At 44.1% G+C, this 24,061-nt stretch overlaps 1 long non-coding RNA gene across 1 annotated transcript; it reads right to left on the bottom strand.

The window, feature by feature from the left end:
• Positions 1–22,416: 22,416 nt before the first annotated feature.
• LOC135387079 (uncharacterized) lies at positions 22,417–23,118 on the bottom strand. Its single transcript, XR_010420841.1, has 2 exons — positions 23,022–23,118; positions 22,417–22,562 (listed from the first exon to the last, which is right to left on the bottom strand). It is a non-coding gene; the product is annotated as an uncharacterized LOC135387079 (long non-coding RNA).
• Between the last annotated feature and the right edge of the window lie 943 nt (positions 23,119–24,061).

Below are 24,061 nucleotides of genomic sequence, written 5' to 3'. Positions count from 1 at the left end.
CGTGCCACACAAGCGCCTTTTCCGCTCTGCAAACAACGAAAGAAGATGCTCATCATAAAATCAGCCGGCAAGGCGTCCTCTTGTGTTCCGTGTTTCGGTGATGTCAATCGGCAGAACAGTTTCTAGAAGTGTTCGCTGGTTTATTCATGCGTCGATCTGATTCAACGTGTGTTGTGCTGTTCGTGGACATGACTATTATCCCACGAACAGTCTATCAACTCCGGAACTGGATTGCTTCGTGAGTTGGAGCGGTTGGAGTGTGAAGAACAAGCGCGGGTCCCGTCGGACTTCGAGAGCTGTGTTCTTTTTTTGCTTCAAGTTCGAACTTAGTTACAGTGCGTCAGCAACGCAGTGGACTTTGCACAGTGCATCCATGTATCAGATCTTTGAACCAGTGCTTTGTGTCAAATAAATATTTCTTTTAGCCAAAAGAAGCTTCAGTTATTTTGAGTATCGGGTAACTGCGGAAGGCGTGAAATCCGGTATAAGTCGATGGTGGCCAGAACCGGTCGAAAGGTCAGCCAAAGTTAAGGCTCCTGATTGGCCGATTGGCATTGCATAATTTCTACAACGTTGCACTCTCATTGGTTGTGTGCCCAGTGTTGTGTGAATTATCTCAAACTATGGGCTGTATGGGGAGCTGTTGGAGCCTGCTCTGGCGCTCTGGCGTCCATTTCGCTTGCAAAGTTCGTTGAGGTCGGACGCGTTTGTTCTCGCATCCGGATTTTCGCGTTTCGTTGTGGCTCTGGGCTCCTCTGGTGCACCGAACTGCTGTGGATGTGTTATTCTGCTCTACAGGTGATGCCTGGACGTGCTTTCTTGTGTGCGTGTTGGAAGATACGTCCAGAAGCCCTTAGATTTGGTGAAGTAAAGGTTAGTTGCGTGCCTGTAATGTCATGTTTCGTGCTTTTTGTTCAATATCCTTTCCGGCATGTGGGTTCCTCCTACTTTATGCTCTCAGTGTGAATATTACCGTTGTGATTCCTATTCCCTTATCTCTATCTGTTAGCTCAGTATCCCTATTGGTAAACCTCCAACGCTTATCAGGTTGAAGATGTCACATGTGATGCTCCAGTGGCCCTGCTACTTACGACGAATTTGTGAATTTCAGATGCTTTTCACGGATCGATTTTCGTGAACAACGCAGATGAGCCAGCACACACACGACGTGGGAAAGTGAACAGATGCGTCACGGAAATGTTGAAAGACATCAAGTAGGTCGCGCCAAAGTACGTTGCAGAGCTCTTCACTGATTTGTGTTTACTGTGAAACAGATGAGGCATACGCCTCACCCATGCAACTCCGTCATCTGCTCCACGGCAGTGCAAGCCTTTACAGCTGTGTCCTTGAATGTAAAAAAATGTGAATGGTATTAATAAATAAAGGGAAGTAGACGGTATTTTATTGTACTCCTCTCTTATTATTTTTGTTCAGTGCATGTGTATGCATGTATCGCCACAGCCAAATTTCATACCGTGTCCCCATACACGCAATGTACAGATCATATAGGAGACGCAGGTCCTACATCTCCTATAATACCTATATTGCTCCTATAAAACCTATAACTCCTGTACACCACTTATAGGTCCTATATCCAATAACATCATATGAGGATCTACATATAGGATTTTTCAGTAGGGTAAAGGTCACTTTTTTACCCCACCAATACGAAGAGCGTGCCGAATTCACTCAAATTCATGATAATTCACAGTGATATTCACGAGCTATCCCATCGAAACAAATAGCCGAATATCATGCTTTTCGGAGCACCGATGACTTTTTGAGCGCAATCGCTCTCGGTGCGACGAAAGGAGGTTCCGAAGCCAGCCCACAGAATGATAGTAGAAAAAGTAACAGTTCCTAAAATTGGGAGAGGGAAAGCATTATCCCAGCGAAAGTCGGACGTGATAAGCCGTGCTTGTTTTATCTCTTTCTGCGATGTCGGGGAGGGCTGGGTTTCCAACCTCCTTTCGTCGGACTGACAAAGATTGCGCTGAAAAATTCATCGTGCGCTATTCTGTGCGACCTCCATAGAGTATGATGTTCGGCTATTTTTTCCGATGGGACACCTCCTGAATATCCCTGTCAATTATCATTAATTTGAGTAAATTAGACACGCCCTTCACATTGGTGGGGTAAAAAAGTGACCTTTACTAGGCAAATTTTCGACTTAAGCTCGCAAAAATTTACATAATTAAACTCACGTTACACGACATTCACATGAGGAGGTGGCAAAAAGCCAGTAAGAACAAATGTCATTTACCGCATCACTCTAGGTGGTGTAGTTTTTTTTTTTTATAATTCAATGACACGTTTTCTGGGACACCCTGTATGTCATATATTATATACTGCCCTTTCGTATTTTGTTTGTGTGTATGTGTGCACATGCCATTACGAACTCATATAAGGTACTGGGTATGTGTACTTAATTGTTTATTCTCTCTCATAGCCAAACTTGCTGATGGTGTTTCAATGAACGCCATACTGAAGACAGTCAGAAAGACAACTGGTTCTGCCCTTAGTCGAAGGCTTCTGCTGTCAAGACAGGACCTACACAATATATGCACCCAATATGGAATCAACCATAAAGAACGACTGCATGAAAATGATACTCTAAGTGTCTAAGTGTGGAAGAATGGAGACATTCTGGGCAAGACTCTTCCGTGCTCTTCTATAAAAAGCAAGGACAAGAGGAGCACAACGACATGACTCCTGTCAATGTATATGCCAAGGATGACTTTGCATTGTACCTTATGTCACCCCCTCAAGCAGAAGCTCTTGCAGCATTTGGCAAAGACAAAATATGCACAGACACAACACATCCCATTAAACCATTTACATCCAGGCAATATCTATGTGATATCCAATTCCGGATATTTGGATATCTGCTGGAGGTTCGTGAGGATCCAACTTACATCTACAGGACGTCCGTGAGATATGCATTTTAACCCTCCTTTGTCATCCCAGATATGTCCCCGCAAGGTATTTTAGTGGATATCTGGACACAGATTGGACGTCACATATATCTGACATAAAGCGTTCGGCCACACTCCGACACACAGTCCACTAAGGTGCTTTCACCTTAAGACCGTTTTCTCCCCTCCACCGCGTACGCATTTTTGAAGGGAGACCAGAGCATTCACAATAGCCTCTGTTCACCAAATGGCCAGAGCATATACTGAAATACAAGTTGCTGGGGCACATTCGTTAAGTGTATTGGGCCGTGATGCATTTGTAACGGTGAGGGGGTGCTTCTTTCCAATTAACCCGTGTCTCTGCAGAGTCAAGGCATAACCAATAACGTTTCTCACCTTTCTTCCTGCCAAGTACTATGTTTTTAATTCAAGCTATTGTCTATAATATGATTAGCTGCTTAGTGGAGCTGTAAAAGTGATCGAATTCCACTGTTGCTTGACGAGCGTTACGCATAGATAAATACTTTCACGGCTAGCGGCACGCGAACGATAAAAATAAATAATGATTTTACTTGTTCCCCCCTCTCCAGTTAGCGTTTACAGAAGTTTTTGCTTGCTTTCAGCACAACAAAAATGTGGCTGTCAGAACGAGATGTCAAACTTCACATTTATCCGTATATCTCCAAGCGACATCCTGGCGACGTTCCTCTGGCGTTCAACCAGTGCCCAATATCTCATGTACTGCATATTACATGGAAATCCCATTGATCTCCAGCCTGCTTCCTAAAGTCAAATATCCAAAACGCGATATCCTGCAGATGTATCTAGGGCATCTGTTATTTACTGGGTAAAACCAAAACGCGAATGTCGTTCTGAGACATCCCGTAGATATCGCATGGTTGTCCAGATATTGAGGACGTCCGCGACCTTATGGGGCTGTCCTATGGATATGAATGGTTTACTGGGATGGCACCACGGGCTATGATTTTCATTTGACGACCCTCCTAACTGTGGATGAGTTTGCTGCTGGGATACCCTGTGCTTACTGTATCTCAAGCAAAGTGAACTCGGATGTGATGGCACATTTTTTTTCCAAGATAAGGGAAAGAACAGGGTTAATAGACACAGATGTGTTTATGTCAGACGATGCCAAGGAGTACATCAACGGCTGGTTGAGTGCAATGAGTGAGCCAAAAAGGAAGCTTCTATGTTCCTGGCACGTGGATAAAAACTGGCGCAAACAAATAAATGAAATCTTGCCTGCTGGTGTCCTGCGTGCAACTTTGTACAAGACTTGTAGAGTCCTCCTGCATTGTGATGACGAGCAAGAATTCACTCATCTCCTCAGTGCCTTCTTAGAAAAGCTACAAGAAAATAGTGACACCCAACGTTTCGGTCACTACTTCTCAAGGACATACGCTTGTCGTCCATCAGAGTGGGCTCTGTGTTTCCGCAAGGGTGCAGGTCTGAACACTAATATGTACCTGGAGGCCTTCCACAAAACCCTCAAGCATGTGTACCTTGAAGGTAAATCCAACCGAAGGGTTGACAGATTGCTTGCATGCCTTGAAAGCTTCACTGAGGACAGGTTGTACGACAGGCTCATTAAGATTTGCAAAGGAAAAAAGACATATCGAGTGCAAGCCATCGAGCCCAAACACAGAGCATCTGCAAGCATTCCGAAGACAAACATTACTGCTTGTGATGATAACAACTTCATCGTCAAGTCACAGACAAACCCAGGACTGGAATATACAGTACATGAGATACATGTACTGTATCTAAGAGATAATGTAACTGAGTGAATGATAAGTAACTGTAACTGAGATAATGTACAGTACGTGAGATATATATATATGGCTACTTTTCCATTGAAAACAGCTGTGGCAACCCCCCTCGCATCCTCCCCCTTGTGAACGAAGAGATCAATAGGCGATACCCTCATGGCTGACGTTTTCACGAGAAATGGGTGCAACGTGATGATCTACGATATGATATATATGCTATGACAATACATCTCTACAGATTTCTTGAAAGGGCTTTCATAGGGTTATGTATATAAAGTACTTGAGACCACCCCTTTAAAGGAGCATTAAAGTGGTATCTAACATGGCCCAAAACTGCTGTCATCTTGTAAAGCAGTATGTGAAAAACATTGCCACAAAATATTTCTGTCCAAAGGTGTATCACCACGGTGCAATTAATTTGGAAAATCGCTGCCGCGGTGACAGGCCGGAGCGCTCCAACTGCAGACCACACCCACTCTAGTGTGACGTTCGTGGTAGAGAGCCCCTCATTCGTTCGTAGGAAAAACCGTCTCCTTCGAACATTGCGAGCTGCTTCTTGTTGACTTCTATTATTTATATGATTTATATCACGTTTTCTTAAAAAAAAAGAAGCATATACGCAGCCTGAGAAAAGAAGATTACGATCACAAGAGTAATATATCCGTGGCTTCTGTGCAATCTCAGAATTCACAGCAGCAGAAAGCTAGCTATGGCGGCGGTATTGTGGCGCCACCTGTTAGCCACTGAACCAACTGCGCGGTGGAAACAGTCGGACAGGCTGCACACTGTCGAGAAGCACGGGTTTTTTGCTGTACAAACGCAGTTAATTTCGGGCTGCACCACTCGTTCTTCCCGTGGTGCCTGCGGTCCCAAAAAATCGTGGTTGTGTCGTGGACACCCTTCAAACCCTCCGTTTCGGACATCACGAAGCCGGAGAACGCATGGCGTCTCCGAAGCGGTAGCAGACGCTCCGGCCTGGGCGGTGTTGCTCACCTCGATCATGTGATCCCAAGTCCAATGAGGAGCGTCCTCACCACTTGCGTCACATGGTGACGTGTGTGGTGGCGCTCATCACGTGCTTATCGTGAAGGCGAAGGAGGGTGTTTCGCGCGCGGGAGGTTCGGAAAGCTATTGCAGGCGTCCCAATTTAGTTACGGTTGCACTAATTGTGGGAAAACTGTTTTCGGCCGCCTAATATTCCATACTGACCAAAAACAGAAACAAAGTTGTGCGCCTCTAGACTGCTCCTTTAAAGGCAACGATCGATTATGAGTGTTTACTTCTGATGGGGACTTGCTTCTTGACCCTATACACAAATTACAATCTAGGTAGTGGTCGTAGATGTTGACACGACAGAAAGAAACTACCCCGCAAATTTGCCTCTAGTTTCACAGGGACATAAGTGCCTCATTTTTACACACACCACAAATACATGTAATTCAGAACACAAGATAATTTTTGAAAGAAGATAAAAGGAGTGTGTTCTGGAAACATCAACTATTGCAATGCCAAAAAATAATGAAAATGGTTCTATGACAAAGATATAAAATCCCACGATAAATAGCCGACTATACATTTAATGCACGTTTTCCACAGTCCGCACCACGAGAAAGCATGTAACAGTGTCCCTAGTTAAACTTTTGGTCCAAATAGATTTAATATGATGCTGGTGCTTGTTATGCGGTACAAATGCTCATTATATGAGACACTACAGTCATGTAAAAGGCTTGCATATGGTATTGCACATATATGCTAAGCTGCAAATGGGACTTTGGCATAGGACTAGGACTGTACCAGCTGTGCAATTCATTTATGGGCATTCATCTATCGCCTTTTGTCTTATACTATATAACGCTAAAGAAGGATTCGTAGCACTACACTTTGTTGAAGAGGACTTCAGTGCCAGAAACAGCTGCACAGGAATATAAGCAGCCTGTACAACCTGGTACGACTGAGTCTGTCCCCGTTATGCATGCATGTAGACAAACAGATCAAAAGCATACTGCTGAAGATAATGTTTAAATTAGCCAGATGATTCTTTATCACACGGATAGCACTGCATGGTAACACACGGAACGACAGCTTCAACAGTGGTGGAAAAGAGAGTATAACAATTATGTTTGGCTAACTTCATGGCACAACCACAGAGTCTAATAAACAGGATGCCTGCCTGTCCTTAATATGGTTTGGGTATTTCACAAATGAGACATGTGCTTTCAATCAAGATCAACGGGGACACAATCTTCATCAAGTGATAATCACGCTGACATGGTCACTGCGTTTGCAAATCGGTACAGGCTTACTTTTTTGCATACGGGATAGAAGTTCGCTCAAATACGACATCGATTACTTCTCAAGCACTTATGCCGTAGCAGCTTTCAAGCAGTCAGATTGAGATTTCAAGATTTAAGCAACAGTCCAGAATGGAATGCAAGAAAACCGAGGTACATAATGTAAAAACCCCGAGACTAGGGAACCTACCTAGTCTCGGGGTTTTTACATTATGCATCATCTTCACCAGCTCGCTTGCTTCCTAGCCATTTTTTCATTGTTAAACCGAGGTAGTTGGGAGATTGATCACTTCTGGGTCTAGGACTTGAGCGCTAACATTGTCTCGCGTAGATACACATACTCGTCACACACATACACACACGCAACACCTCGCAGTCACAGCAACCGTCGCTGGATCATGTGTCTCCCATATCGCACCCCATCAACGGATAATTTTCATAAACACGGCGCACGTCCCACACAACCAAAAACATATACCGTTGAGGGGCCGACGGCTGTCATGGCTGGGTAATCACTCGCGTCTTTTCCCATACACCTCACAGCAAACGTCGCCGCATCCACTCATCGTAGTAATACATAATACTTTCGCCTGGTCCACAGAACCAAGAACGGCTCCAACGCCGCTGACATGCCTCGAAACAACAACAACAAAAAAAAAAAAAAAAAACGAAAGAAAAAACGAATGAACGAAAACAGAAAAACGTCACTAGTGACGTCACTTAGTTGACCAATAGGCGCTTCCGGCCGTTCCTGGGCCCAACTGCTCGTCTTGTAACCACCACAACCTACTACATAGATGGGTAGAAATCCAGCGAACCGGTAGAATGTAGGAAGGGAGTTGCCTCAGGACAGAAGCCGCCGATATTTCGAACAGAGACTGTTCTTCTTCTGACTGAAGAAGAACAGTCTCTTCGAAATATCGGCGGCTTCTGTCCTGAGGCAACTCCCTTCCTACAACCTACTACAGGTTTTCCCGGCGATTTTAATCCAAGTGCCAGCTAAATTAATCCTTGTACCAAACTAATTAATCCAGGTGCCATTTAAATTAATCCGAGTGCCATACAAAATAATCCAGGTGCCACTCAAATTAATCCTATATAAATGTTTGGCATGGTCGACACTTTGCCACAAAGGTGGTAGGGTCAACTACGGGGAACCCAACTTTTTGCGACTCACGTATGTCAGAGTTGCATGAGACACATACTCACTATTGTGGGTTATGGCAACTGTTTGCGACAACTTTCGTCATGCCGAGTATGGCCTGACCTTTTAGGACTTCACCATGTCGCTGCTGTACGGAATGGTGACTTACGACCATTATTGACTACAAAACCGTTTTGCCACAATTTTGACGAAGGCGGTTATGGCGTGACTTTATCGACTACTACTACGCCGATTTGGGGCAACTTTGGTGATCCCGAGTGCAGCATGACTTTTTGCCACTTCTTCATGTCGGAGCCGTATGGTGTAGTGCCTTATAATCATTATTCACAACTACACCTTTTCGGGACAATGTCCCGGAGCAGGCAATGGCGTGACTTTTTGGGACTTCCTCATGTTAGAGCCGTATGGCAGGCTGGTCTATGACTATTATTGATTAGTCTACCTTTTTGAGACAATTTTCATGATGCCATTTTCGGTGTGATGGTATGGTCGTTTACGACCATAACTGATAATTGCACCACTTTGGAACGACTTTTGTGATACGGGGTGTGGGGTGACTGTTTGGGATTTCGTCATGTCACACCTGTGTGGCGCGGTTATTTACAACCATTTTTGACTACTACACCTTTATGGGACAATTTTCGTAATGCTGGCTACGGCGTGACTTTTTGTGGCTTCCTCGTGTCGGAGCTGTATGGTATTGTGGTTTATGACTATTATTGACTACTACACCTTTTTGGGACAATTTTCGTAATGCTGGCTACGGCGTGACTTTTTCTGGCTTCGTCGTGTCGGAGCTGTATGGTACTGTGGTTTATGACTACTATTGACTACTACACCTTTTTGGGACAATTTTCGTAGTGCTGGCTACGGCGTGACTTTTTGTGGCTTCCTTGTGTCGGAGCTGTATGGTATTGTGGTTTATGACAATTATTGACTACTACACCTTCAGGGACAATTGTCGTAACGCTGGCTACGGCGTGACTTTTTGTGGCTTCCTCGTGTCGGAGCTGTATGGTATTGTGGTTTATGACTATTATTGACTACTACACCTTTATGGGACAATTTTCGTAATGCTGGCTACGGCGTGACTTTTTGTGGCTTCCTCGTGTCGGAGCTGTATGGTATTGTGGTTTATGACTATTATTGACTACTACACCTTTTTGGGACAATTTTCGTAATGCTGGCTACGGCGTGACTTTTTCTGGCTTCGTCGTGTCGGAGCTGTATGGTACTGTGGTTTATGACTACTATTGACTACTACACCTTTTTGGGACAATTTTCGTAGTGCTGGCTACGGCGTGACTTTTTGTGGCTTCCTCGTGTCGGAGCTGTATGGTACTGTGGTTTATGAGTATTATTGACTACTACACCTTTCTGGGACAATTGTCGTAACGCTGGCTACGGCGTGACTTTTTGTGGCTTCCTCGTGTCGGAGCTGTATGGTATTGTGGTTTATGACTATTATTGACTACTACACTTTTTTGGGACAATTTTCGTAATGCTGGCTACGCCGTGACTTTTTGTGGCTTCCTCATGTCGGAGCTGTATGATATTGTGGTTTATGACAATTATTGACTACTACACCTTTCTGGGACAATTTTCGTAATGCTGGCTACGGCGTGACTTTTTGTGGCTTCCTCGTGTCGGAGCTGTATGGTATTGTCGTTTATGACTATTATTGACTACTACATCTTTTTGGGACAATTTTCGAAATGCTGGCTACGGCGTGACTTTTTGGGGCTTCCTCGTATCGGAGCTGTATGGTATTGTGGTTTATGACTGTTATTGACTACTACACCTTTTTGGGACAATTTTCGTAATGCTGGCTACGGCGTGACTTTTTGTGACTTCTTCGTGTCGGAGCTGTATGGTATTGTGGTTTATGACTATTATTGACTACTACACCTTCAGGGACAATTTTCGTAATGCTGGCTACGGCGTGACTTTTTGTGGCTTCCTCGTGTCAGAGCTGTATGGTATTGTGGTTTATGACTATTATTGACTACTACACCTTTTTGGGACAATTTTCGTAATGCTGGCTACGGCGTGACTTTTTGTGGCTTCCTCGTGTCGGAGCTGTATGGTATTGTGGTTTGTGACTATTATTGACTACTACACATTTCTGGGACAATTTTCGTAATGCTGGCTACGGCGTGACTTTTTGTGGCTTCCTCATGTCGGAGCTGTATGGTATTGTCGTTTATGACTATTATTGACTACTACACCTTTTTGGGACAATTTTCGTAATGCTGGCTACGGCGTGACTTTTTGTGACTTCCTCGTGTCGGAGCTGTATGGTATTGTGGTTTATGAGTATTATTGACTACTACACCTTTCTTGGACAATTTTCGTAATGCTGGCTACGGCGTGACTTTTTGTGGCTTCCTCGTCTCGGAGCTGTATGGTATTGTGGTTTATGACTATTATTGACTACTACACCTTTTTGGGACAATTTTCGTAATGCTGGCTACGGCGTGACTTTTTGGGGCTTCCTCGTATCGGAGCTGTATGGTATTGTGGTTTATGACTATTATTGACTACTACACCTTTTTGGGACAATTTTCGTAATGCTGGCTACGGCGTGTTTTTTGTGCCTTCCGCGTGTCGGAGCTGTATGGTATTGTGGTTTGTAACCATTATTGACTAATACACCTTTTTGGACAATTTTCGTAATGCTGCCTACGGCGTGACTTTTTGGGGCTTCCTCATGTCGGAGCTGTATGGTATTGTGCTTTATGACCATTACTGACTACTACACCTTTTTGGGACAATTTTCGTAATGCTGGCTACGGCGTGACTTTTTCTGGCTTCGTCGTGTCGGAGCTGTATGGTACTGTGGTTTATGACTACTATTGACTACTACACCTTTTTGGGACAATTTTCGTAGTGCTGGCTACGGCGTGACTTTTTGTGGCTTCCTTGTGTCGGAGCTGTATGGTATTGTGGTTTATGACAATTATTGACTACTACACCTTCAGGGACAATTGTCGTAACGCTGGCTACGGCGTGACTTTTTGTGGCTTCCTCGTGTCGGAGCTGTATGGTATTGTGGTTTATGACTATTATTGACTACTACACCTTTATGGGACAATTTTCGTAATGCTGGCTACGGCGTGACTTTTTGTGGCTTCCTCGTGTCGGAGCTGTATGGTATTGTGGTTTATGACTATTATTGACTACTACACCTTTTTGGGACAATTTTCGTAATGCTGGCTACGGCGTGACTTTTTCTGGCTTCGTCGTGTCGGAGCTGTATGGTACTCTGGTTTATGACTACTATTGACTACTACACCTTTTTGGGACAATTTTCGTAGTGCTGGCTACGGCGTGACTTTTTGTGGCTTTCTCGTGTCGGAGCTGTATGGTACTGTGGTTTATGAGTATTATTGACTACTACACCTTTCTGGGACAATTGTCGTAACGCTGGCTACGGCGTGACTTTTTGTGGCTTCCTCGTGTCGGAGCTGTATGGTATTGTGGTTTATGACTATTATTGACTACTACACCTTTTTGGGACAATTTTCGTAATGCTGGCTACGCCGTGACTTTTTGTGGCTTCCTCATGTCGGAGCTGTATGATATTGTGGTTTATGACAATTATTGACTACTACACCTTTCTGGGACAATTTTCGTAATGCTGGCTACGGCGTGACTTTTTGTGGCTTCCTCGTGTCGGAGCTGTATGGTATTGTCGTTTATGACTATTATTGACTACTACATCTTTTTGGGACAATTTTCGAAATGCTGGCTACGGCGTGACTTTTTGGGGCTTCCTCGTATCGGAGCTGTATGGTATTGTGGTTTATGACTGTTATTGACTACTACACCTTTTTGGGACAATTTTCGTAATGCTGGCTACGGCGTGACTTTTTGTGACTTCTTCGTGTCGGAGCTGTATGGTATTGTGGTTTATGACTATTATTGACTACTACACCTTCAGGGACAATTTTCGTAATGCTGGCTACGGCGTGACTTTTTGTGGCTTCCTCGTGTCAGAGCTGTATGGTATTGTGGTTTATGACTATTATTGACTACTACACCTTTTTGGGACAATTTTCGTAATGCTGGCTACGGCGTGACTTTTTGTGGCTTCCTCGTGTCGGAGCTGTGTGGTATTGTGGTTTATGACTATTATTGACTACTACACCTTTTTGGGACAATTTTCGTAATGCTGGCTACGGCGTGACTTTTTGTGGCTTCCTCGTGTCGGAGCTGTATGGTATTGTGGTTTGTGACTATTATTGACTACTACACATTTCTGGGACAATTTTCGTAATGCTGGCTACGGCGTGACTTTTTGTGGCTTCCTCATGTCGGAGCTGTATGGTATTGTCGTTTATGACTATTATTGACTACTACACCTTTTTGGGACAATTTTCGTAATGCTGGCTACGGCGTGACTTTTTGTGACTTCCTCGTGTCGGAGCTGTATGGTATTGTGGTTTATGAGTATTATTGACTACTACACCTTTCTTGGACAATTTTCGTAATGCTGGCTACGGCGTGACTTTTTGTGGCTTCCTCGTCTCGGAGCTGTATGGTATTGTGGTTTATGACTATTATTGACTACTACACCTTTTTGGGACAATTTTCGTAATGCTGGCTACGGCGTGACTTTTTGGGGCTTCCTCGTATCGGAGCTGTATGGTATTGTGGTTTATGACTATTATTGACTACTACACCTTTTTGGGACAATTTTCGTAATGCTGGCTACGGCGTGTTTTTTGTGCCTTCCGCGTGTCGGAGCTGTATGGTATTGTGGTTTGTAACCATTATTGACTAATACACCTTTTTGGACAATTTTCGTAATGCTGCCTACGGCGTGACTTTTTGGGGCTTCCTCATGTCGGAGCTGTATGGTATTGTGCTTTATGACCATTACTGACTACTACACCTTTTTGGGACAACTTTCGTAATGCTGGTTACAGTGTCCTCCCTTCACCGGCTAGCCTGAAGAGGCAGTCACATATAACCAGCTCTTACTGCAGACACTTTTTAGCAAGCATCCCGACCGGTTGAAAACTGCTGATTCATTTTTGCGACGAAATAAGCATCAAGTTGAAAAGCGAAGAAAGTCAGCTCTGACTGAGAACATATAAGTCGTGAATACTTGTCAAACTCTTTTTCAGAGCACGCACCGAAAATTGTGTTCATCGCATACATTCTAAACATTTAACATTATTTGTCCGCCGGAATATGCTGGGGCACTACTCTGCACCTGTGTCATGCCAACCAGAATCAAAAAGTGATAGAAAGCTTGTCACGTCCGTTTGGATATGAAAATCTGTATTGCATTTTCGTTGTGTCACCTTTTGTCTTCGCGATTGTTATCCCTTTAGGTACACCCCTCATAGTGCTGCCTGTAAATGAGATCAGCCAGGAAACCGTGTGTGTGTGCCAACAGCATAGGCTGTACAACCTTCCGTAATTTGTAAAAAAATATAATATTTCAGGTGGGAAAGTTGTGATGAAGCAAAGACAAAAGTATGGCTTACAAGGGGAGTTTAAAAAAGCATCTGCAGCACACCCAGATACTCTTTGGAGGCAGTTGTAACTATAACTGAGTATGTTTGGGGAGGGGTAACCCTAGCTGTAGCTTAATTACTTTTGAGGCTGACTATCTGTAGCTGTAACTCACTACTTACGAAACGTAATTTTCAGAACCCTGGACAGCACCAAATATTAAAATTGTCGTTGGAAATATAGAATCGCTCTCCCAGTTGATCGTAGTTCTGAAGCCATTTAGCTAGCACCTCCCTGACCTTACTCACATCTGTACCGTTCTTGTCTTGAAGCTACCGCATGAGTAGCTTCGTTGAGTACCTATGGCCACCCAGCTGCGTATCCATAGACAAGTTACTAAAGCCTAGCCCATGCCGCTCGGTACTCAAAGCTTTCATAACCTGGTCAGTTGCGTACGCTCGAATTCTGTCCGCAACTGTGAAGAGTGCCCCTCAACGTCGCCTCCTCGTCTTTTGCAATCAAGTAAAGCGGTGTCTACACTCCAGTGTTACCTTTGTATATATTGCATTCGGAATTCGCCGGGATGCTTTCGAGAACGTCCTCTTCCGAATTTACACCAACGTGATCCTAAGTCATTAATAAGCGGTGAAGAAAAACGGCCTGCGTCGCTGTTGGCGAAATGCGGGGAATGTCGTCTGCAAGGGGCGTCGTCTGCGCTACGCTGCTACTTCCCATGTCTAATCGCTGCTTGCATGTATATTCCATTGATGCAGAAACGATGTCAGCCGCCTACGCTAATATACAGTTAACGTAGTGAGTAACCTTGTATAATACGCGGTTGACAGCGTGAACACATAAATGGAACATATATGCAAGCGGCGATTAGAAATGGGAAGCAGCAGCAGACGACGGTTCTTGCAGACGACACCCCACGCCGCCGCGTGCCTGCAAAAGCGTCGCCTGCTGTTTTCTTCTTCGCTTATCGATATCACAGGACCACGTTTGTGTAAAATGGGGAGAGGACGTCCTCGTAAGCATCCCGACGAACCATCAGTGCACTACAAAAAGGTATCAGTGGAGGACAGACGCCGCCTTGTTGATTGTGACAGACGAGGAGGCGACGTAAGACAGATGGCAGCTGCTCTCAACATTAATATCAATACTGCACGATGTATTATAAGGACTGACCGTGAAGAGCTGCTCCCTCGTGGAGGGCACTCGAAAAATTCTGGAGACGACGTGAAGGAAGCCCTCTCCAAAATTATGGACAAAAACCCTGCGTACACAATTGAGCAGATAAGGCAAACCTTGGAGGCGGATCGTCCAGACCTTACCATTAGTAAGTCGTCCGTAGATAGGCTACTGGATGGCCATGGCTACTCAACGAAGCTACTCACGCAACAGCCTCAAGACCGGAACCGTCCTGACGTCAAAGAGGCACGAAAGGTATATGCTGAATGGCTTCAGGACTACGGCCGACAGGCCTCTCGTATTCTGGTTGAAACTGAGAACAAAATACTGAAGCTACACGTTTTAAAGCGTATTAACTTAATTAGGCTTCGTCAAACTTGTTTGCAGTTACTAAACTTTAACTGAGCTAAGGTGCTTCCGACCGCGTAGCTTCTGTTTCTTGTTCCACGTACTCATGCTGTTGCGAATAGAAAACGAAACTGAAACTGTTGGACTGCAAGTGGATTTCGCGTGAGCTGCATGATGCTCGAGCTTTTGCTTCTTTTTTTTCTTTTTGTTTTCTTTTGTTGGAGCGTGTGATGGGCATTTTTTGCTCTACGTCCTTCTGCGGGAACGGACATACAGGCACATTAAATCTGGGTTGTTCGGTTTTCGACTCTTGCCTTCACTGAGTATCTTGGCTCAACGTATCCAGGAACTTAACCCAGCCGTCGTGAGCGCAACCAGCCCTTAACGAATTTTTCAGAACATGCCTTCACATGTACTGGCTTCAGATAATAGCCAAACACAAAAAGAAAGGCTCACGTTAAGAGTACTGATTTCCGTAAGGGATTAATTACACTTTTAAACATTAAAGTTTCCGCGAATTTAGCAATGCACAAATTCTTCATCACATTGATGGGAAACACCGCCAGCATTGGAATTTGCAAATTCACACCAGCAAATTGGAGCCATAGACAAGTGGAACCAGCAAATTTAAAAAAATTAATTTGACGTTGCACCGATTATATTGGCTTTCAACAGTTTGCTTTTTAGTTTTAGAAGCACATGACTTCAAAGGGAAACAAGCGCTATATTTCTGCTGCTTGAGTTACACACAAGCGTCACGTCAAAGGTAACGCCTGAAGCACAGGCACCTAGAAGATTGCCACCGGATTCCTTGTATAGCTCTGTTCATGAAGCGCTCTGCTTCCAGAAATAAAAACATGGCTCCTGTAAGCTACTGTATGAAGGCTAGTAACACAAACTCAGCTCTGCGTGGCATCCACAGCAGCTCAATCAGTACTGTGCGAATAGGAATCGCGAAATTACCAAAAAGAACAAATAAATGATGATAACGGCAGGTTTTCCGTCCTGTAGGCAGAAGGCTACCCCATTGCTAAAAGATATAGTGTGAGGAATGGTAACGCTGGAGATCAAAGCGTTCCGGAGAATGGCATAGCCAGGGCGATGACAGTGTGACACATGGGGACTACAGCACATTGCCTGGACTTTTTGGCTCGAAAAACGAAACAATGCACCTAAGACGGGCCAGGGTGCATGCGGCGGATCCTCTATTTTTCTTAGGGGGTGGCGCCCGCTATGGACAAGCCCCAGGTGCATGCTGGAGTTGCTCCATGTGAACCCCGTGTCGGAAATCGAGGGGATCAGGACATCTGGGCCCTCCTAAGTCTACTCCTGTTGGGGTGTCCCAGAGGCGGAAGGCCAGGGTGCGACGCGGCTGTCGAAGGCGCTGGGAAGTTGAAGATGGAGATAACGGCACTGGATAGTGTAGACATGGCAATCAGTGGCGTAGCGAAGGGGGCTTTTGGGGCTAAAGCGTCCCCCGGGCAATCGATGACGATGTGTTCAACATGTCCTGCGACACATTCCTTGAACATATGCCCTCCTGTCTATTCGCCAATTATTAAGACTGCAAAGTTAACCACACCCACGGTGTCAGGCACGTAACAAGAGTTCTGGTAAGTGAAAGTCCCAGTGAGTATCGCCGCTGCACGAAAACTGTCCCAAAATGGCGTAGTGGCCGAACAATGGCTTCACCTCGCCATCTTAAACAGTTATCACGTGAAAAATTTGCAGAAAGTCATGCCATACGCGGCATGACAAAAATTGTTCCAAAAAGGCGCACAGCCCACTAAAGGGTGAAAATCACCGTGCCTTACAGCTCCGACGTGAGGATCTCCCAAGAGGTCACGTTGTAACCACCTTCACAAAAATTGTCCCGAAAAGGTGTAGTTGCCGAGCTTAGTCGTAAATCACCATAACATAGAGCTCTGACATAAGGAAGCCCCAAAAAGTCACACTGCAACCAGATTTACGAAATTGTCCCAAAAAGGTGTAGTAGCCAATAGTGGTCGTAAACCACCATACCATACAGCTCCGTCATGAGGAAGTCCCAAAAAGTCACGCCGTAACCAGCATTACGAAAATTGTCCCAAAAAGGTGCAGTATAGTCAATGATGGTCGTAACTCATCATATACAGCTTCGACATTAGGAAGTCCCGAAAAGTCACTCCATAGCCAGCTTTACGAAAATTGTCCCAAAAAGGTGTAGTAGGCAATAATCGCCGTAAACCACCATACCATGCAGCGCCGACATGAGGAAATCACAAAAAATTGCGGCATAACAAGCATTACGAAAATTATCCCAAAAAGTTGTAGCTGTCATTAATGGTCGTAACTCATCATGTCATACAGCTCCGGCATGAGGAAGTCCCAAGGCGTCACGCCGTAACCAGCAATATGAAAATTGTCCCAAAAAGGTGTTGTAGCCAATAATGGTCGTAAACCACGATACCATACAGCTCCGACATGAGGAAGTCCCAAAAAGTCACGCTGTAACCAGCATTACGAAAACTGTCCCATAAAGGTGTAGCAGTCAATGATGGTCATAAACCACATTACCATACAGCTCCGACATGAGGAAGCCACAAAAAGTCACTCCTTAACCAGCATTACGAAAATCGTCCCAAAAGGTGTAGTAGTCAATAATGGTCATAAACCACGATATTATGCAGGTCCGACATGACAAAGTCCCAAAAAGTCACGCCGTGGCCAGCTTTACGAAAATTATCCCAAAAAGGTGTAGTAGTCAGTAAAGGTGGTAAATAACCGCGCCACACAGGTGTGACATGACGAAATCACAAACAGTCACGCCACACCCCGTATCACAAAAGTCGTTCGAAAATGGCGCAATTATCAGTTTTGGTCGTAAACCACCGTAACATCACGCTGGAAATGGCATCACGAAAATTATCCCGAAAAGGTAGAGTAGTCAATAATAGTCGTAGACCAGCATACCATACAGCTCTAACATGAGGAAGCCCCAAAAAGTCACGCCATAGCCTGCTCCAGAACATTGTTCCAAAAAGGTGTAGTTGTGAATAATGATTGTATGGCACCACACCATATGGCTTCGACACGAGGAAGTGGCAAAAGGGCACGCCGCAGTCGCACTCGGCATCACCAAAGTCCTCCCAAAACGGTGTAGTAGTAGTCAATAATGGCCCTAAACAACCATATCATACAGCTCTGACATGAAGAAGTCCCAAAAAGTCACGCCATAAGCGGTTTCGCCAAAATTGTGGCATACAGTTGCCATAACCCACAACAGTGAGTATATGTCATTTCATGCAACTCTGACATACGTGACTCACAAAAAGTTGGGTTCCACGTAGTAGACTGCACCACCTATGTCGCAAAGTGTCTACTATCCCAAGCATTTATATATGATTAATTTGAGTGGCACCTGGATTATTTTGTATGGCACTTGGATTAATTTAAATGGCGCCTGGATTAATTTGTTTGGCACTGGGATTAATCTAGCCTGCACTTGGATTAAAATCACCGTGAAAACCTGTAGATTATAACGACCATGTGATAGGCACCCATTCTCAGCGCTGGATTTGAAAGCTAGCGGTGGCGCTACTCATCGGCCCGCTTTAGTGCCGTGTATGCCAAAGGGAGTCTGGCCATTAATGGGACCTGCCTATACCTGAGGCTCCACCCACTTTTTGAGGCATAAAGCCAATCACAGGTCGAAACACAGTTGTCTAAATTATTACATCCAACCAGTGCTTACACCTCACCCTTATTTACTGGGTGCCACCATTTTGGAGAAACTCGATTGATTTGGATTGAAATAGATATCACTGGTGACAGACGAAAACGACGGATTTTGTGCCCACTTTTATCAACGCCCTCTGCATGGAGAGAGGCATGTTGGGAAGTCGCAGAATTGCAGAAATGGTTGCTGGCAGAAATGATTGGCCAGGAGAGAGGTACAACCGCTTCTTCGTAGCAGACGACTGCCCCCAAGAACACACACGGTCCTCAGGATATCCTCACAGTGTCATCGTGTCCTCGTCCTTCGAGGTCCCCAGAACGTCCTGAGGATGACACTCGCGGACTATCCGTGGAGAATCACTCAGGTACGTCCTGTGCCCGTCTCTGTGGGTAGCTAGCGGGACGAGAAATATTACTTTTTTAGTTACTTGTTCAGACTTCCTCAACACATTTGTTTTGTTTTTGGGCCTATCCTAGGACTTGATTCAGCGTAAAATTATCTGAAATAACAAAGACGGTTAAGAGCATCAACTGTTTACTATATACATAAAAAATACTTTCGTGTAGTAGGCTGCACTTCTTCAGGTTCAACCTGAAGAAGTGCAGCCTACTGCACGAAAGTCTTGATTCTGCATCGCCGGAAACTTGTGCATTGTTTTTTCTTCACGTTCTAAAATTATCTGCCTTGACTGACTGAAGAATGACTGTCTATCATACATGGAGCATTTCTCGTGGAAAGGACAGAAACGCTTTATTCTGTAGCACTGCTTTTGACTTTCAAAGTACATACCTGGATGTCTCAAACCAAAATGAGTAAGAAACATAGACTTTGCAGTGATGCGGAGCTAATGGTTCAATCATTTTCTCGCTTTGGGTATTTACTCTTTCCGTAATCGAAACAAACGTGGAGAGCTCACCGTTCGTTTTGTGTAGCAGCGAGCAGTACTGTCCAACCTACGGAGGGTCATGTTATCAGCAATAAATAGTATCTGTTTTCGGTTTCAGAAGGTAATTCTAGTGGTAATGTGGGCAGAAGGCAATGTGGGCAAGCCAACGCTTGTCCCATCCTACAGTTGGTGATACAAGGTAATTCTAGTACCTTTCGGAGTGGGTTTCTCGGGCATAGTGCCCTTGGTATGATTTTTTATGTCTGTTATACCTGTCTGCTTTCTTTTTAAACCGCTGTGCTCATTATTCTGGATTGCACTACAGGTTTTCTAGCTCAATTTAATCCAATGGTCACTGAAATTAATCCCGTGGTCACTGAATTTAATCCTATAGTCTATCAATTTACTCCTATGGTCAACCAAATTAATCCAGTGGTCAGCCAATTTAATCCGACCCATATTATTGCATCTGCCGCCTTTGGAATCAGTGAAACCCAGTAATTTATAACCACTGCTGCACGATAAGGAGATAAATTGCGAGTACTTGGCCATTTATTACATTGATATTGCGGCATGAGTTATGACTATGCGGGACTTTATGAGCTTTTCATGACTATAACCTATATTATAGTCCATGACTGGACTATTTCGGACCACCCTTGTCGGAAATGGTATAATGACATGAATTATGACTATGCGGAATTTTATGAGGTTTTCATGACTATAACCTACATTATAGACTATAACTGGACTATTTCGGGGTAACCTCATTGCAGAGAGTATAATATCATGATCTATGACTATGTGGGATTTTATGGGCTTTTCATGACTAAAACCTGCATTGTATACTATGACTGAACTATTTCGGACTACCCTTGTTGGAAATTGAATGTCATGACTTATGACTATGCGGGGTTTTATGAGCTTTTGATGACTATAACCTACATTATAGGCCATGACTGGACTATTTCGGACCACCCTTGTCGGAAATGGTATGACATGAATTATGACTATGCGGGATTTTATGAGCTTTTCATGACTATAACCTACATTATAGACTACCCTATTGGAAATGCTGTTATTGGTTTCCAATATGCCAGTTGTATTGGTTATCTATATTGGAACCAATATGTCCGTTATATTGGTTATCTATATTGGAACCAATATGTCAGTTATATTGGATAGCATATACTGGTTTCCAATAAGGCCAACATCATTGGTATTGGAAACTACTAGTAAACGTGCACTCAATAATGGATACGACTGCAAGATTGGAAAGAAGCATCTGTATATTTCACTCTGTTCTTCTTCCTCATAAGGTCACTCAGGAAACAAGTAACACACTTAATTGTCACGCAGCCGCCGTTACTTCCCGAGCTCCTTGAATCCAGTGCTCCTCTGGGATACCCCTACGGCACAGGAAAAAAAAAGAATGAGAGGTGGTCACGTGCACCAGCAGAGAACCAGAACAGATGGAAAATATGTTTTTCATTCAAGAAGCAGACATACAATACAAGAACTGGAGATTAGTGTACTAACAATTCTGAAAAGCAGCAAGCCGGAGCCAACAGAAATAATTGATTTTGGAATGATCGTCTATCTCTACACAGGATGTTATTTTTCATTTGTCAGAATGTGTGCACTTATGCATTTTATGGGGCTGTCATCTGAAGTACTCAAAAAATAGCGACGCATTCGCTGAAGCGTTGTGGAACTTTTCGCAATTGTCTTCTAGAATTTTTTCAATCGAACTTTGAAAATTACCAAGCAAATCTCACTTTTTTTACAGGAATATGAAGTCCTCCACAAGTAACTGCAGACCCAACAAAAAACTATGTGCAGTATTGCAACAGAAATGGTGAAAATTGCTTGAGCCCCGCTTGCTTGATTGTCAAAAAAAGAATGTGCGATATGTGCAGCAAGAAGAGGAAGTGTCCATGTCTTCATTTGTTTTGCTTTCTTGGTGATAAGGCAGTCACCACCAGCATCAAGGTCAAAGCGGGGGAAAGAGGTAAAACAAGAGGCTGGAACACTTCCTCCTTTCACCACACCTTCCGCGCATGTTCTGTTTGCGACAATCAACTAAGCAGGGCTAAAGGAGCACTTCGCTAATTTTTCGACTATTTCTGTGGCTATACTATGCATTGTTCTCGTCGGGTCTGCGGTTATCAATGGAGAACTTCTATAAAATAATAAGGTTTACCATGCAATTTTCAAAGTCTAACTGAAGACAAATATCCCACAATTAAAAACTGCCCAAAGGCTTCCTATAAATGGTGGGAAAAGCTCACAGAGGGCAATTGCTGGAAGCCCTATCGGAAATAACTTTATTGGTTTCCAATTTGTACTGGCATATCGTATTATGAAAATTGGATTCCAATACGATTAACTGTAATTGGAACCAATATACCACATATCGTTTGCTTCCAATAAGGCCTTCCAATATGCCAATTGCATATCGTTCGATATCCAATACGACACTCCAATATGTCACATATCGTAAATTGATTTCTGGAACTGGAAAGCAATGCTGTCCGAACCAATGTAGTATTGGAAATGCAAAGCTACTGCTAGCTCCATCAGTACGTGTTTGTGTACTCCTAACAATGTATGCACTGGAACAGTGACTAAGTGACACAAGCCAAAGTGTGGAACAGATGCATATGATATATATTTCTACTTTTTTTTCCTCATCATGTCTCCCAGCATCTGTCCAATGTATTTGTTGGCCAGTTGGCTCCTCTCCTTTGCTGCCTGTTCGCTCGGGTGCAGCTTGATGTACCTGCGGTAGGCCCCTAATGAAGAGAAAGAAAAAAAAGATCACATCATTAACTATCATATAAACAAATAAATATCCTAAACAGTGCAAGTAACAATGCCACATCATTTGTGCAGACTGCCTCCTGACTACGAAGGTTATTGATGACAAGAATATTCAATGTAGTAAGGATGTCTGTGGGGACACCACAATTGGAAGCACAGCTCTGTATAGTTGAACAGCACATGGCACGATAGTGCACATGTCGAAATATTGCATTTACACAAGTGCCATATATCAGAGCTGAATTTATTTTTTTAGTCCTTTTTCAAATGTGTGTTTCGGGAGTTTTAAAGCTACATGCGCAAATCGTCCAAGTTGGGTGGACAGCAAGTTGCATGACAAGCACTACAGTCACGCATAGAGGAAAGAGTTTGAGAGTATTCTACATCACATGCAGCATTCAGTATTTTCTCACATACACATTTGTGCTCACATCTGCCAAGGCAGTGTAGTAGATGAAGTGAAGGCGAGGAGGTGAATAGGCAATCAGTCAGGCAGCCAGCATTGCTGCAAGAGCTGAACACTTCCCAGTGCACTGCCACTGCATACTGCAGTGTGTTTGAATTAAGCATGGATATCTGTGGACTAAAGAGGCTGCAGTGTATGATAATATATAACTGCAAAGCTATAAAATGAATGAAACATGAAGGCATACTCTTCACTGCCGCCAGCTTCTTTGGGGTCAAGGCACGGTTTGCCTCCGCGTCTTTATTCCTTCGGCAGGCAGCCCCAGTCACACTTCGGCACATCAGCTCTTCCAGAGACCATACTGTCCTTGCCATATCCTTGCAGAATTTTGAGTCGCATTTAACCCTCATTAACCACTGGTACCGCTCGTTCTTGATTTTGATTCCGCTGCCAAGTACGACCTGTAAAAGAGAACACCCTATACTTTAACTGGAATTTCAGGTGTCCAAACAGATCATCCATCATCATTTCATTTGGCTACTTCTTGTTCACCCTGCAATCGCTACTGGCAAGCATCACTTTACAGGCTGAGTCCAGACGATGTTAACATAAAGAGGCAACTTGCATCACGATTCAACATGGAGCCACGCCATCTGACAACCTCAAGCTATTGAGCTAAAAAGAAAAGTGTGCATTGGCCAATTCAATCCATTGAAAGGGGGTGAGTCCCTAAAATGAATATCAGCTCAGGCAAACCATTTAGATTTTCTTTTAAGGGGGAATGCTCCGTCTTGGTGATGTCTTCTTCTTTCACTAGATGGCGCGCGGGAGAAATTTTTATGCTTTGCTTTTTTTTTACCCTCCTTGCTCTCCTTTACGTAAGTGACGGTTTCCTCCTCGTAAGGGCGGAGCCGTCGAGAGCACGCGGGCTTCGGCCTGACCTTGAGCTATGAATCACGTATGGTTTGCTGCTATATTTGTCCATGCTTTATTGTGTTTAGCGGCGGCGCGTGTTTGAGATGTGGCGTGTGGCTCAGCTGCTTCGATCGTCTCGGCTGGTTTGTC

Source organism: Ornithodoros turicata, chromosome 3 (assembly GCF_037126465.1).
Source record: "Ornithodoros turicata isolate Travis chromosome 3, ASM3712646v1, whole genome shotgun sequence".
In the NCBI taxonomy this organism is placed as follows: domain Eukaryota; kingdom Metazoa; phylum Arthropoda; class Arachnida; order Ixodida; family Argasidae; genus Ornithodoros; species Ornithodoros turicata.
This window is presented reverse-complemented; position numbering and strand designations above follow the sequence as displayed.